Below are 12,132 nucleotides of genomic sequence, written 5' to 3'. Positions count from 1 at the left end.
TACCAGTTTACAGAGCCTAGGCCAGGGCTATTCAATTAGTTTTGAATGGGGGCCGGTTGGTGGAAATGATCCAAAATGAGGGGCCAGAAAAAAATGCCTAAAATTGATGAGCATCACATCAATAGCTACATATACTGTAAAACACTACAACGACATAGGAGTGCATATATTGTCTTTATTTTATCAAATAGAGTTCACCAGTTTATCAAAAAAAAATCCCAATTTGATTAACATAGGTTGCCTGTTGTTTAAGTGTTTAACAATCTTATCAGTTCAGGAAAACACAATAGGTTAACTCTTCAACAGCTTATCAAAATACATAGAAATAAATGTACTGTAAATGCAACAGTTTATCAAAATACAGGTAGGCCTAGGTTTACTGAGAGTGCAACAGCTTATCAAAAAATATGGAAATAAATGTAGGCTACTCTAAGTGCAACACCTTAAAGTGGTTTCCCCCAAAAATGTGTTTGTCAAGGGGTCACTGTCCAGGGTCAAGGGAGGCGAGGCGCAGCGCGGCGCGGCAAACATTTTGGCTGTATTTTGCTAAAAGATGCCAATGCACAGTACAGAAATAAACAACTGCTTATTTGAATACAAAAAAACTACAGACACTGACTTTACAGTTGTGCAATTTTGTTTGCTATGTGAAGGTACAAATGTTGTGCAAACATGCAAAGTTCTACTGGTGCAATATTATGCAGACACACTAAATACAAATAATGGACCATACACTTACACTGTGGTACAATCTCGCCCGCAAAGCTGCATACACAGAGCAGCTGATAGAGAAAAACTTGGAGACACATGTGCACATTTATTTACTGCAGATCGCGGCCTTTCGCGCAGTTATGACCATGCAAAAGCACACATCACACGTGCTAGTACATTGATTGTGCACCACTAAAAAAAAAAAAAAAAAAAAAATATTATTTTTTATTTTTTTTGGGGGGTCGGTCGGTAGTCAAGGCGGGGGCCAGTAAATATTCCTTCGCGGGCCGCACCTGGCCCGCGGGCCGCCTATTGAATAGCCCTGGCCTAGGCTGTGTATTAACACTGGACTGTTTTCAGCTCGCACACAGAACGTACATGTAGCGGATTGTGAGGAGGTATTCACCGACTGTGACAAAAAGTGATTTCGACAACAAACGTTCTCCAGAATCTCTGACCCCACCTTTTAGGACTGAATGTCAAGATCTTGTTATAATTTCTTCTGATGTTTCTGAGCAACTTTCCCAGTTTAACCAGAAGCAAAGTTCACATCACATCAAGGCTTTACTTTCAAGTGAGTCAGAGCAGAGGTGTTGTCAATGTAAGGATGGGAGAGTGGGAGTTCTGACAGCCGTACCCGGATAGGCAGTGTTGATTGGGAGCACAAAGAAGCATTGACCGTACGTAGAGTGTCACCTATCGACACATTCATGATTCAAAGGTCAGTGTGAAAACTTCTGTTCACACTCAACTACAGTAGTTTTAATGGCTCACTCCGGGTCGGTCCAAAAGCCCCACTCTCCACAACAAAGATGAGCGTAGTGGCCGTTCCTTCTCTACAAAATATGTCAATGCGTGGATTAGAAAATCAATTTACAACTGGAGGCGTCAGAGCAACCCATTTACGTCCTAATAATGCACACACTCATCTGTGACTCATTACAGACCGTGGCAAAGTCTAACTTTACGGCCTGATTAGTTACAACCCTTTCCGAGAATCCTGCCCATCAGTTGTGTTACTGTGAGTCTTCTAAGAATTGATTTGTCAGAGGAAATGGCACAAGAGCAATTTATAGGGGAGCTTGCTTATTGGCAGTTTGATAACACTATCCATTACAGACCCAGTGAGTTTAGTAAACATTTATTTGACAAGCAAAGTAAAAGTGATCTGGATGAAGAATTGAAGTTCTTTACATGCAATTCATGAACAGTATTACATTTAGCGACCTAACACAGGGAAATGGAAGAATAGAACCTGTTAAAAATGACAAGTGGCAGGCAATAAAAAAGTGGCCTATGCTTGTTTCTGCATATCTCTCAAAATCTGCTATTTCCAAAAAAAATTCTGCTATTTTTTAAATACATGGTTAAGATAAAGATGTGAGTGACTGCTTTCAGCTACTTCTTTCAATCCTGAATAAGTTTTATTTCAATAAATAAAAACCCCAAAAGATATTTCAGACAAATACAACATTTTGTAACACATGAACCTGAATGGACTCGACCAAACCAGACGGTGGCTCACAAATTCAGACTGCCATCTTGTGGCACACTCAGCTGCTTACATCATGCATTCAGTTACTCTGACTGCTGAATACTGAATCACTAAATACTGCTAACAGTGTAATAATGTTCAACAAAAGTGCCATCAAAATAAAAGTTATTTTACCATGTCATATTGTCAGGCTAGATAACATAATTGGAAGTATTTAAATGTAATCAGACTTTAAAAATGTGTGGATGCTAGCTATTTTTTGTAATATGATTATGAATGCAATTACCTTTTCATGTAAACAACAGGAAATGGGAATATCAATGATGAAGACTGAATCATTTTAGTTTAATAGCTCAAAATTATTAAAGGATGTTGTCCAGACAGAAAACAGAATGAGGAAATTCATTTTTATTGCCTTGTGCGTATGTGTCCGTGTATGTGTGTGTGTGTACATTGGGGAGGGGGTTAATGCTACTGGCACAGGCGCCATGGCAACCACAGCCACCCCTTCTTTCCTGCTGCATGTGTGAGAACCAGCAAGAGGAGTGTGTTGCTGCTGACCGCTCATTATTCACTCCCACTGACTCCACATAGGACAGTTGGTGCTGTAGGTGTGTGTGTGTGTGTGTGTGTGTGTGTGTGTGTGTGTGTGTGTGTGTGTGTGTGTGTGTGTGTGTGTGTGTGTGTGTGTGTGTGTGTGTGTGTGTGTGTGTGTGTGTGTGTGTGTGTGTGTGAAGGCAGCCAGTAGCCGGGGCCCATGTGTTTTGCTGAATGGTATTTGAGCCATGTGCTGCTGATGAGGGACACCCTGCACTTGGCAGAGATGGATGATGAGTTTCAGTTACACAACCGCCTCGGCTGTTAGGAATAATGGCAGAGCAGGAGTAGGCCTATTCAGAATACAGAAATACAACTGCAGAGTAGAGCAAGCAGCCATGAGAAGGGTCCATTCACAATGATGAAGAAATTAGAATCTTGGTACAAAACAGAATATTCTTTAACGTAATAAACCGGCAGGTCAGACTTTCAGACATTCAAACAAGATTGCAGAAGTGCAGGTGTAAATCCTGTCATTGCATACACATGGAAGTATGCTAAGGATTTTTATGTTGTTTCGTTAGAGATATTTTTAGTTCTGTTAATATCTGGCTATTTCTTATAATCTTTGTGTTTTCGAATCTATAATGCAATACCTTAATTGCCATTGTGTGTGTGACTTGTTCTATATACCAGAGAGACGATTTTTTTAAGCAAAAATTTCTAAGTTGTTTCTCGCTGTGCTGCGCCTGTATTGTATGTCAGTCACTTGGAACGGAACACGGGACAATGAGGCATTGTAAAAACCCCTGGCATACTGTATTTTTAAAGGTTATCTCACCATCAGCCAGGTCAGCACAGCAGGCTGTCTGGCTCAAGACATAAGACTTGTATAACACATAAACTTATGTTCACTTCATTTCCTCCGGCAATTGATGTCTATAACTGATCTACAGTTGTCCTCATTTGTAGATTCAGTTTGCTTTCAGAATTGAATGGCATTTTTCAGAACAGATTGGCCAGAAATGTAATATGATATTCACCTGTTGGAACATGAATAAGAATTGAATAAATAATTCACCTCATCACTTGATATTGTGGAAAGCCTTGAGCCAGTGTTGGAGGATGCCATCATTAGTAACTAGCTTCTTGTTCTTGAACAGAAGAATGAGGTGGGTTAACCTCATTCTGCAGGTTAACCCACTAAACCTTACAAAACAGTTGCTCTGTAAATGTGACCTTGTTTTCTTCTTTATGTGCTGGTTTTTGATGTTGCTTTATCATGATTATATAAATAGTAAACCCAGGATTCTCCTGAACTAACAAAAACATTTGCTTCTCTACACTTTTCACTTTTTCGACCAAAAATGGAAACTTTGTCCATGAAAAGGGAGGCCTTTTGTGTGCATTTCCCCTTTTAGAAACTAACTGCCAAAAGGAGAAGAGGCTTTGAGCGGTTTGTACAAATTGTTAGGCTGAGTCTTTGTACAGAGGAGGTGGTTCACCCTTTTTCAAACGGGCACTTACATTTAGAACGACTGGAACTCTCCTTTCTGAAAACAGCTGTATTGAACTGTGGCTTCTTTTCACATGTGAGACCCATAAAAAGAACATTAACCAACACAACCATCAGGAATATATTGTATTTTCAAAAGAGTGATGATAATCACACAATGGACCTAGACCTCATCTAGGTCATACTGTATATGTTGGTGTCTGTCTACAATAAGTGCTTTAAAAATTTATATTTAGGTCAGACTCTGGGTGTGAAGTGCACACAGCTGTGCTCTTTGCCCATCAATTCATCTGGCCTTGGTTCCTACTTAAAGGAACCAGAGCCATGTCATTTTACCCTTCTGTGATACTGCATATTTTATTGTATGTTCTTTTAAACTCGTGAGTGCAAATGAGGGAAAATATAGATAATACTTAAAGGGGATAGAACGATGAATAAAGGTGGATCGATTGATTGAGGTGTGAAAGTTGTGATATCATTTTTTCCATGATTAAATATTTGTAACTACATTTCTAATCAGGTCTTCTGTATACAGCCCAAAAGCTCCTCCAATGACCCAGTGACACCATCTAGTGGATATTATCTGAAATTATAAATATTTCTACATATGTTTAACTTTACATTTTTGCTTTAATTCGTTACTTAACTTACTTTGGCCCAAGCGTAAAGTACACATTTGAATGAATGCATTTGTCTTATTAGGTCAGCTGCCAAACACATTAATGGTGGTAGGGTAAGGATGTTTATACTTTTTGAACGGTCAGTCTGGCAACCTTTTTTTCTGTTGTGTTAAAACTGCTTAATTATTTTTATATATCGGGATATTTTAACTGCAATGAATTCAAACTGACTAAAGTCTATTTGTATCATTCCCTTAATGCTAATTTGTAATATGATTTCAATTGAATAGTTTTATTTCCCCCATGTTGGGATGTGAAGGTCTAGTTCTCTGCTCATCAGAGTAAAAAAAACAAAGGAACTAATTTAAAATGATATTGGTCAGGTTATATCACTTTACATACAGTTCCATACAATTTTATACGTATGACATACATAATATGATTTGAATATGAGAATGTGTCGTATGTCTGATATGATTATTTGTTATTTACTATGGTTGTCAGAATAGGGATCTGCCTTTTTTTTGTAAACAAAAGGTACATAATGAATCGTTTGTATCATGTGAAATCAATTTAATTGGATGAGGACAACAATCATTAATAGTGCAGGTGGTACAGAGGTGTTCAGATCTAGTGGGTGTAAACACCTCCACATTTGTCAGATTGTTACGTACACTGAGAATGCGTCTTCCATTACATGATGAGGCTGACGTCTATTTCAAATCATATGTGGGTGTCAAAATGATTAGTTAGTTATCAGCTCATGTGCTGACTCACCTTAATGACAAGCTTTTTGCAGGGAGAGTTCTAGCTATCTTCTTCAAATACGAGACTGGTTTTGAGAAATTACAAAACAACAAGAAAAACATGTCTTATGAAACAGGCTGTTATATAGGCGGTTTCATAAGGTGATTAACTGGCCATTTCATGAGTCATTGACCTATGGTAGAAAGCAATGCAAGTCCTTTGAGCAGTGGCGGACTCAGACTGTTTGAAGGGCAGGGGCGAAAAAATAAAAAGGGCACATTCTGGACAACATGGGCCCCGCCAGCGCACACAGTGGCTTTTCTAACTCAATGGTGTTTTGTTCCCCCAACGGAGCCTTAAAGGCAGCGCTGCCGGAAGGCCCTATCCCCTAACCTTAGCAAGCGCTGCCGTGAAGGCCCCGCTCAGGGCACTTGTTACATCTCCATGTAGCACTTACATGTGTCACTTTGTAGTTTGGTTTATTTGAAGCTATAGTACTTACGTGATTCTTGTTGTTCTGAGTTTGTACCTTCATTGTGGAAGTCGCTTTGGATAAAAGCATCAGCTAAATAAAATGTAATGTAACGAAACACTTAACACTGTGTTTGTAGATGTTAAAAACCCCCCCCAGAAAAAATTGAGTTTCAAAGACACTGTTTCCCCTTATTCTAGCGACTTTATAAACACCAAAATGAGTTGTTCACATCATTGTTCACTTTCACATTTTAGCCAAAGAAGGGAGGATGCCTTGCTGTTTTCATCCTTACTAACATTAAGTAAAAATTAGACTGGAGAAAATTCAATGTGCGGAAAAATTGAAGGAAGTTTTCCTTCATGTTGAGGTGATAGCTGACTATTATCGTCTCTCTTGCATGACATAACCTACACTTGAATGAGGACCGGATCTTGAACGCTCAAAAAATATATATACATTTTAAACAGATTATGCAAACTGAAAATATTAAATTTTTCTAACTTGGCATCTAATTGCGCTTTTCCACTATGGGTACGGACATACTCTTAATCCGCTTTTTGCTTCGTTATCCAGTGGAGATTCAAGTACCACTCGATGTAGCTGTTTGTCATAGCGACGCCACATGAAAGCAACGCCTCTTTTGCATTCCCCGTTCGTAAGCTACCAAAGAGAGGAACGTCTGCACCTCATTAGCTAACCACAACATGTTTTTTCGGTTTGCCATATTCTTGCTCCAGAGGGCACATCATCATCATTTAGGCCTATTGTACGCTTGTTACGTACACTGAGAATGCGTCTTCCATTACATGATGAGGCTGACGTCTATTTCAAATCATATGTGGGTGTCAAAATGATTAGTTAGTTATCAGCTCATGTGCTGACTCACCTTAATGACAAGCTTTTTGCAGAGAGAGTTCTAGCTATCTTCTTCTTCAAATACGAGACTGGTTTTGAGAAATTACAAAACAACAAGAAAAACATGTCTTATGAAACAGGCTGTTATATAGGCGGTTTCATAAGGTGATTAACTGGCCATTTCATGAGGCATTGACCTATGGTAGAAAGCAATGCAAGTCCTTTGAGCAGTGGCGGACTCAGACTGTTTGAAGGGCAGGGGCGAAAAAATAAAAAGGGCACATTCTGGACAACATTGGCCCCGCCAGCGCACACAGTGGCTTTTCTAACTCAATGGTGTTTTGTTCCCCCAACGGAGCCTTAAAGGCAGCGCTGCCTGGAAGGCCCTATCCCCTAACCTTAGCAAGCGCTGCCGTGAAGGCCCCGCTCAGGGCACTTGTTACATCTCCATGTAGCACTTACATGTGTCACTTTGTAGTTTGGTTTATTTGAAGCTATAGTACTTACGTGATTCTTGTTGTTCTGAGTTTGTACCTTCATTGTGGAATGCACTTAATGGAAGTCGCTTTGGATAAAAGCATCAGCTAAATAAAATGTAATGTAACAAAACACTTAACACTGTGTTTGTAGATGTTAAAACCCCCCCCCCCCCCCAGAAAAAATTGAGTTTCAAAGACACTGTTTCCCCTTATTCTAGCGACTTTATAAACACCAAAATGAGTTGTTCACATCATTGTGCACTTTCACATTTTAGCCAAAGAAGGGAGGATGCCTTGCTGTTTTCATCCTTATTAACATTAATAAAATTCAATCAATTCAATTCAATTCAATTCAATGTGCGGAAAAATTGAAGGAAGTTTTCCTTCATGTTGAGGTGATAGCTGACTATTATCGTCTCTCTTGCATGACATAACCTACACTTGAATGAGGACCGGATCTTGAACGCTCAAAAAATATATATACATTTTAAACGGATTATGCAAACTGAAAATATTAAATTTTTCTAACTTGGCATCTAATTGCGCTTTTCCACTATGGGTACGGACATACTCTTAATCCGCTTTTTGCTTCGTTATCCAGTGGAGATTCAAGTACCACTCGATGTAGCTGTTTGTCATAGCGACGCCACATGAAAGCAACGCCTCTTTTGCATTCCCCGTTCGTAAGCTACCAAAGAGAGGAACGTCTGCACCTCATTAGCTAACCACAAAATGTTTTTTCGGTTTGCCATATTCTTGCTCCAGAGGGCACATCATCATCATTTAGGCCAGGGGTGGCCAGCCAGTCAGAGACAAAGAGCCACATTTTTTACTGTGTTACTGCAAAGAGCCACATCGTACACACGGGTACACATAGTGGCGATTCCAGGAAATTTTGACTGGGGGTGGCCAAGGTGGGCCACAGAGTTAGAGTGGGGTGGCCATCGCACCTCTGAATGAATAGCATGTGATGTGCTGTACAACCAATTCAAAGATGATTTATAATCCCAAATGCCCAAATCATGTTAGTATCGATTGTAATGTTTGTCAGAAAACTAAACCCCTGAAGGGGAGTCTGGGGGCATCCCCCCCAGATTTTTTTTGTGTTTTTAACATGTAATCTAAGCATTGTGGTGCATTCTGGCGAAGATAATAAAGGAAAAAGTCAATATTTATTTCAGCTCAGATGAATAGTAAAATTAGCAAGACAACATAACTTGCTAGCAGCCAGATGCCTAACAACTGCACAGAGGGAAGGATGACCACTAGCTTTTGACCAAATATCTTGCTAAAAAAATAAACCTTTATTTATGAAAGTCTGCCCTTGCTAAGAACATGTTACACTCGCTAACTACAAACTTTAATTTTTTTATTCAGATTTCAAAAATCTGCTGGGGCACATGCCCATACACGTGCATGGGTGGCACGCATGTCACAAGCACACTTATGCTGTTTTCAAGACCTTTGCTGACCAGAGACCAGTTCTAGTGGCCACAGTCCTACCATTAATTTAGTAATTGAAAATTGCAAACTGATCTCATATCAGTGGATTGGAGTGTTTGTGTGATGAACTTGGCAACTACCTATCAAAAAAAGTTAAGAAAGAAAAAAAAATACATATCATCTCTGAACTGGGATACATATCAGGAAAAAAATTTAATAAAAAAAATAAAATAAAAAAATAACATTTGAACTGGGGGGGGGGCACTGGGGTGGCCAGTAAGATTTCAGGGGGGGGGGGGGCGTTTTTATTTTCGCGGGGAGCTTGCACATGCATGCACAAGCATTATTTATTTAAAAAGAAAAAAAAAAAAAAAAAAACAGGGGGCCCCACACTAGGACTTGAAACGGGCCCCCAGATCGTTAAGGCCGCCCCTGTGATAATGACAGGACTGGACTCCTACAGTACTAAAGACGACAGGGCAGTCATTTTCAACAATGGACATTGTGTGCACTGCCTCACACACAAACTCTCAGTTCAACCAAGTCCACAAACAAAAATATAACAATTTAAAATAGCGTTTTTCTCTTACTATGCATGTTGCTTTGAGGGACTTACTTTTAGCATGGAGAGAGCTGAAGTGGCGCCGAAGATTTGAAGCCTTGAAATGCGCAAATGACGCCTGGCATAAGGCGTTCAACAAAAAAGATGAACTCTCCCACTCTGTTTCGGAGCGAACTTGACACAAATAGTTTACTCACGGAAAACCTCCCTCCAAGCTGAGCGGGCAGTTTTATGTTGCGTCTGCACCAAACGTTTGCGAACGTTATGTTGCGTCCTCAATTAAACATTTGCGAACAGGCATACACATAGGGCCTACACATTAATAAAATAAAAAATGAAATAATAGACAACATGTAAAACGAACGTAAAAGCCGCATGAAACGTTTGCGAACATGCACACACATAGGCCCACACAAAAAAAAAAGTATAAAAAAAAAAAAAAATTATAATCACATAATTTGATATGAACTGAAGAGCCGCACGAAGCTGGGCAAAGAGCCGCATGCGGCTCGCGAGCCGCGGGTTGGCCACCCCTGATTTAGGCCTATTGTACGGAGGGGCAATCTAGGGCACTCAATCACTTTTGTTCATGTGTAAAGGGCAGCCAATAAGGCACTTTCTCTCGTTTTCACCACCATATATAGGGCACTTTAGCAACACTTTTTCAACCATGGGGGCACCAGACGGGCAGAAGGGCACCAGAAGGGTACCAAAAGGGCACCAGAAAGTACAAGACGGGCAGAAGGGCACTAGAAGGGCACTCATGAAGGCACGTCATCGAATTTTCTTGTTCTAGAGGGCACATCATCATAACTTATTGTATGAAGGGCAGTCAATAAGGCATTTCCCCTCGTTTTCACCACTCTTGAGGGCACTTTAGCATGCTTTTTCAACCATTGAGGCACGAGGGGGGGGGCGGTCGCCCCTGCCCCCCTCTTGAGTCCGCCACTGCCTTTGAGTAAGCATGCAGAGTGGACACATGATGGTTGCTCCACAAGGTTTTTATTTGCATATAAAAGTGTGTGTGTGCGGGGGTGGCCTACATGTGTTACGACATGCCTCGGTATTAGTGCGCAAGTTATATTACACCACCATACCTTATCAAGAGACTCATCTTGTTGGATTGTTGGAATAGAAAGGACAGCAGTGGTCTTTATGGTTGTTATGGTGCCTCAGGGAAATGAGTCAGAGAGGCTCCTGTCTTCCTGAAACAATTTATGATGAAAAATCCCAAGAGGGATTTTTTCTAGAAGATGCTTGATACTCAGAACATTCTCCATAAGACGTCATTGCTGCAGATTCATCTATCCCATTACTAGTGATCATAGATAGTATATAAAAGCTAGTGATACATTTACTGGAGCATTCGGTATATCAACTCCTCTCATTGTGTCCTGTAAAACCTTCTTGTAGAAAACGGTTTAAAAGGTTGGCTGGCACAAATTCCAAGATATTTTCCGGAAGTATCTCTTGGAGTAGCAGCACATTTTAAGAAAGAGTGAACCAGTTCCTCTGGATAACCCACAGATGTAACATTAGAACTATATTCTGCGAGATACATAGTCTCTTCTAAAACTGTGACATATTTAGATTATTCAGGAAGCTGTGTCTGGAAAGAGATGCCACTGATAGATCTAAATTTAAAACATTTAATAGAACATATCTCTGATTCATCTAAAACTGCTTTCATTGCTTGATGCCACTTGTCAGTCGGGAAGTAGGTGTTGTATTTTTATGTAATGATAATGTGAAGAAATCCTGAAGATGGCAAGGCAAGTTTATTTATATAGAACAATTCAGACACAAGGCCATTCAAAGTGCTTTACAGTTGCATAAAATACATCACGATTAGATATTAGCCTATAAATTGCATTTAAGATAATAAAAAAAAAATACATCAAGCTAAGGGGGTACCTGGGCAAATACTACAAGCAGTATATTATATGTATATTAAGCCACCAACTTCCAAACATATACATTGTTCACAGCAAAATACACTTGGAAGCATAATGATATTTTACCTAAAGTTCATGAGATCCACCACTAATTTTTTTAACCTGGCTCCAGGTCTCTCAGGTGTCTCACGTCATTCACAAACCCCTGTTCAGCTAGCTGAACAGGTTTGTTAAGTACATTTTTGTCATTGTTTTGGACAGGACAGCAGCATAGATGTTACAAAACATTATAACATTTACAGACATGTTCATTGTCCCCCAATTCTGTCATTTTTTAATATGGAGCAGTGTGTGCGGATGGTCAGGATTTTTAGTACCATACCACTCTTATCTTAAGCCTTTTTCTAATCGAGGATGTCAGGGTGGAATTATTAACCTTGGTTTTTTCAAGCATTTTCTGTGATCCTGTTGTAAACACTGGGGTGCAGAGTACAAAGTAAACATTCTGCTGGCTATTTGATATAACCTCTTTAATATAGCCTACAGTCTTTGGTTATAACATGAAAGTATGTCCTCTTAAATTGGGGCCCCATGCAGTTACTGGAATATGCTCCTGGAGGCAGGATCAGTCTAGCTTTGAGTTTTGGACTCTGACTATGTGGGCTGTGTCCTGTGGAAATCCCTGCTCTCTAAATTTGGGTCACAGCTGGCACCGCACAATTTGAGGTTGGTTCAGATTCCAGAAGTCTGGAACCAAGTTTTTATTTGCCGTTTTATTATGAACTGAACCATGATTT

This window comes from Ammodytes marinus (assembly GCF_949987685.1).
Source record: "Ammodytes marinus genome assembly, chromosome: 12".
NCBI classification, from domain to species: Eukaryota; Metazoa; Chordata; class Actinopteri; order Uranoscopiformes; family Ammodytidae; genus Ammodytes; species Ammodytes marinus.
This window is presented reverse-complemented; position numbering follows the sequence as displayed.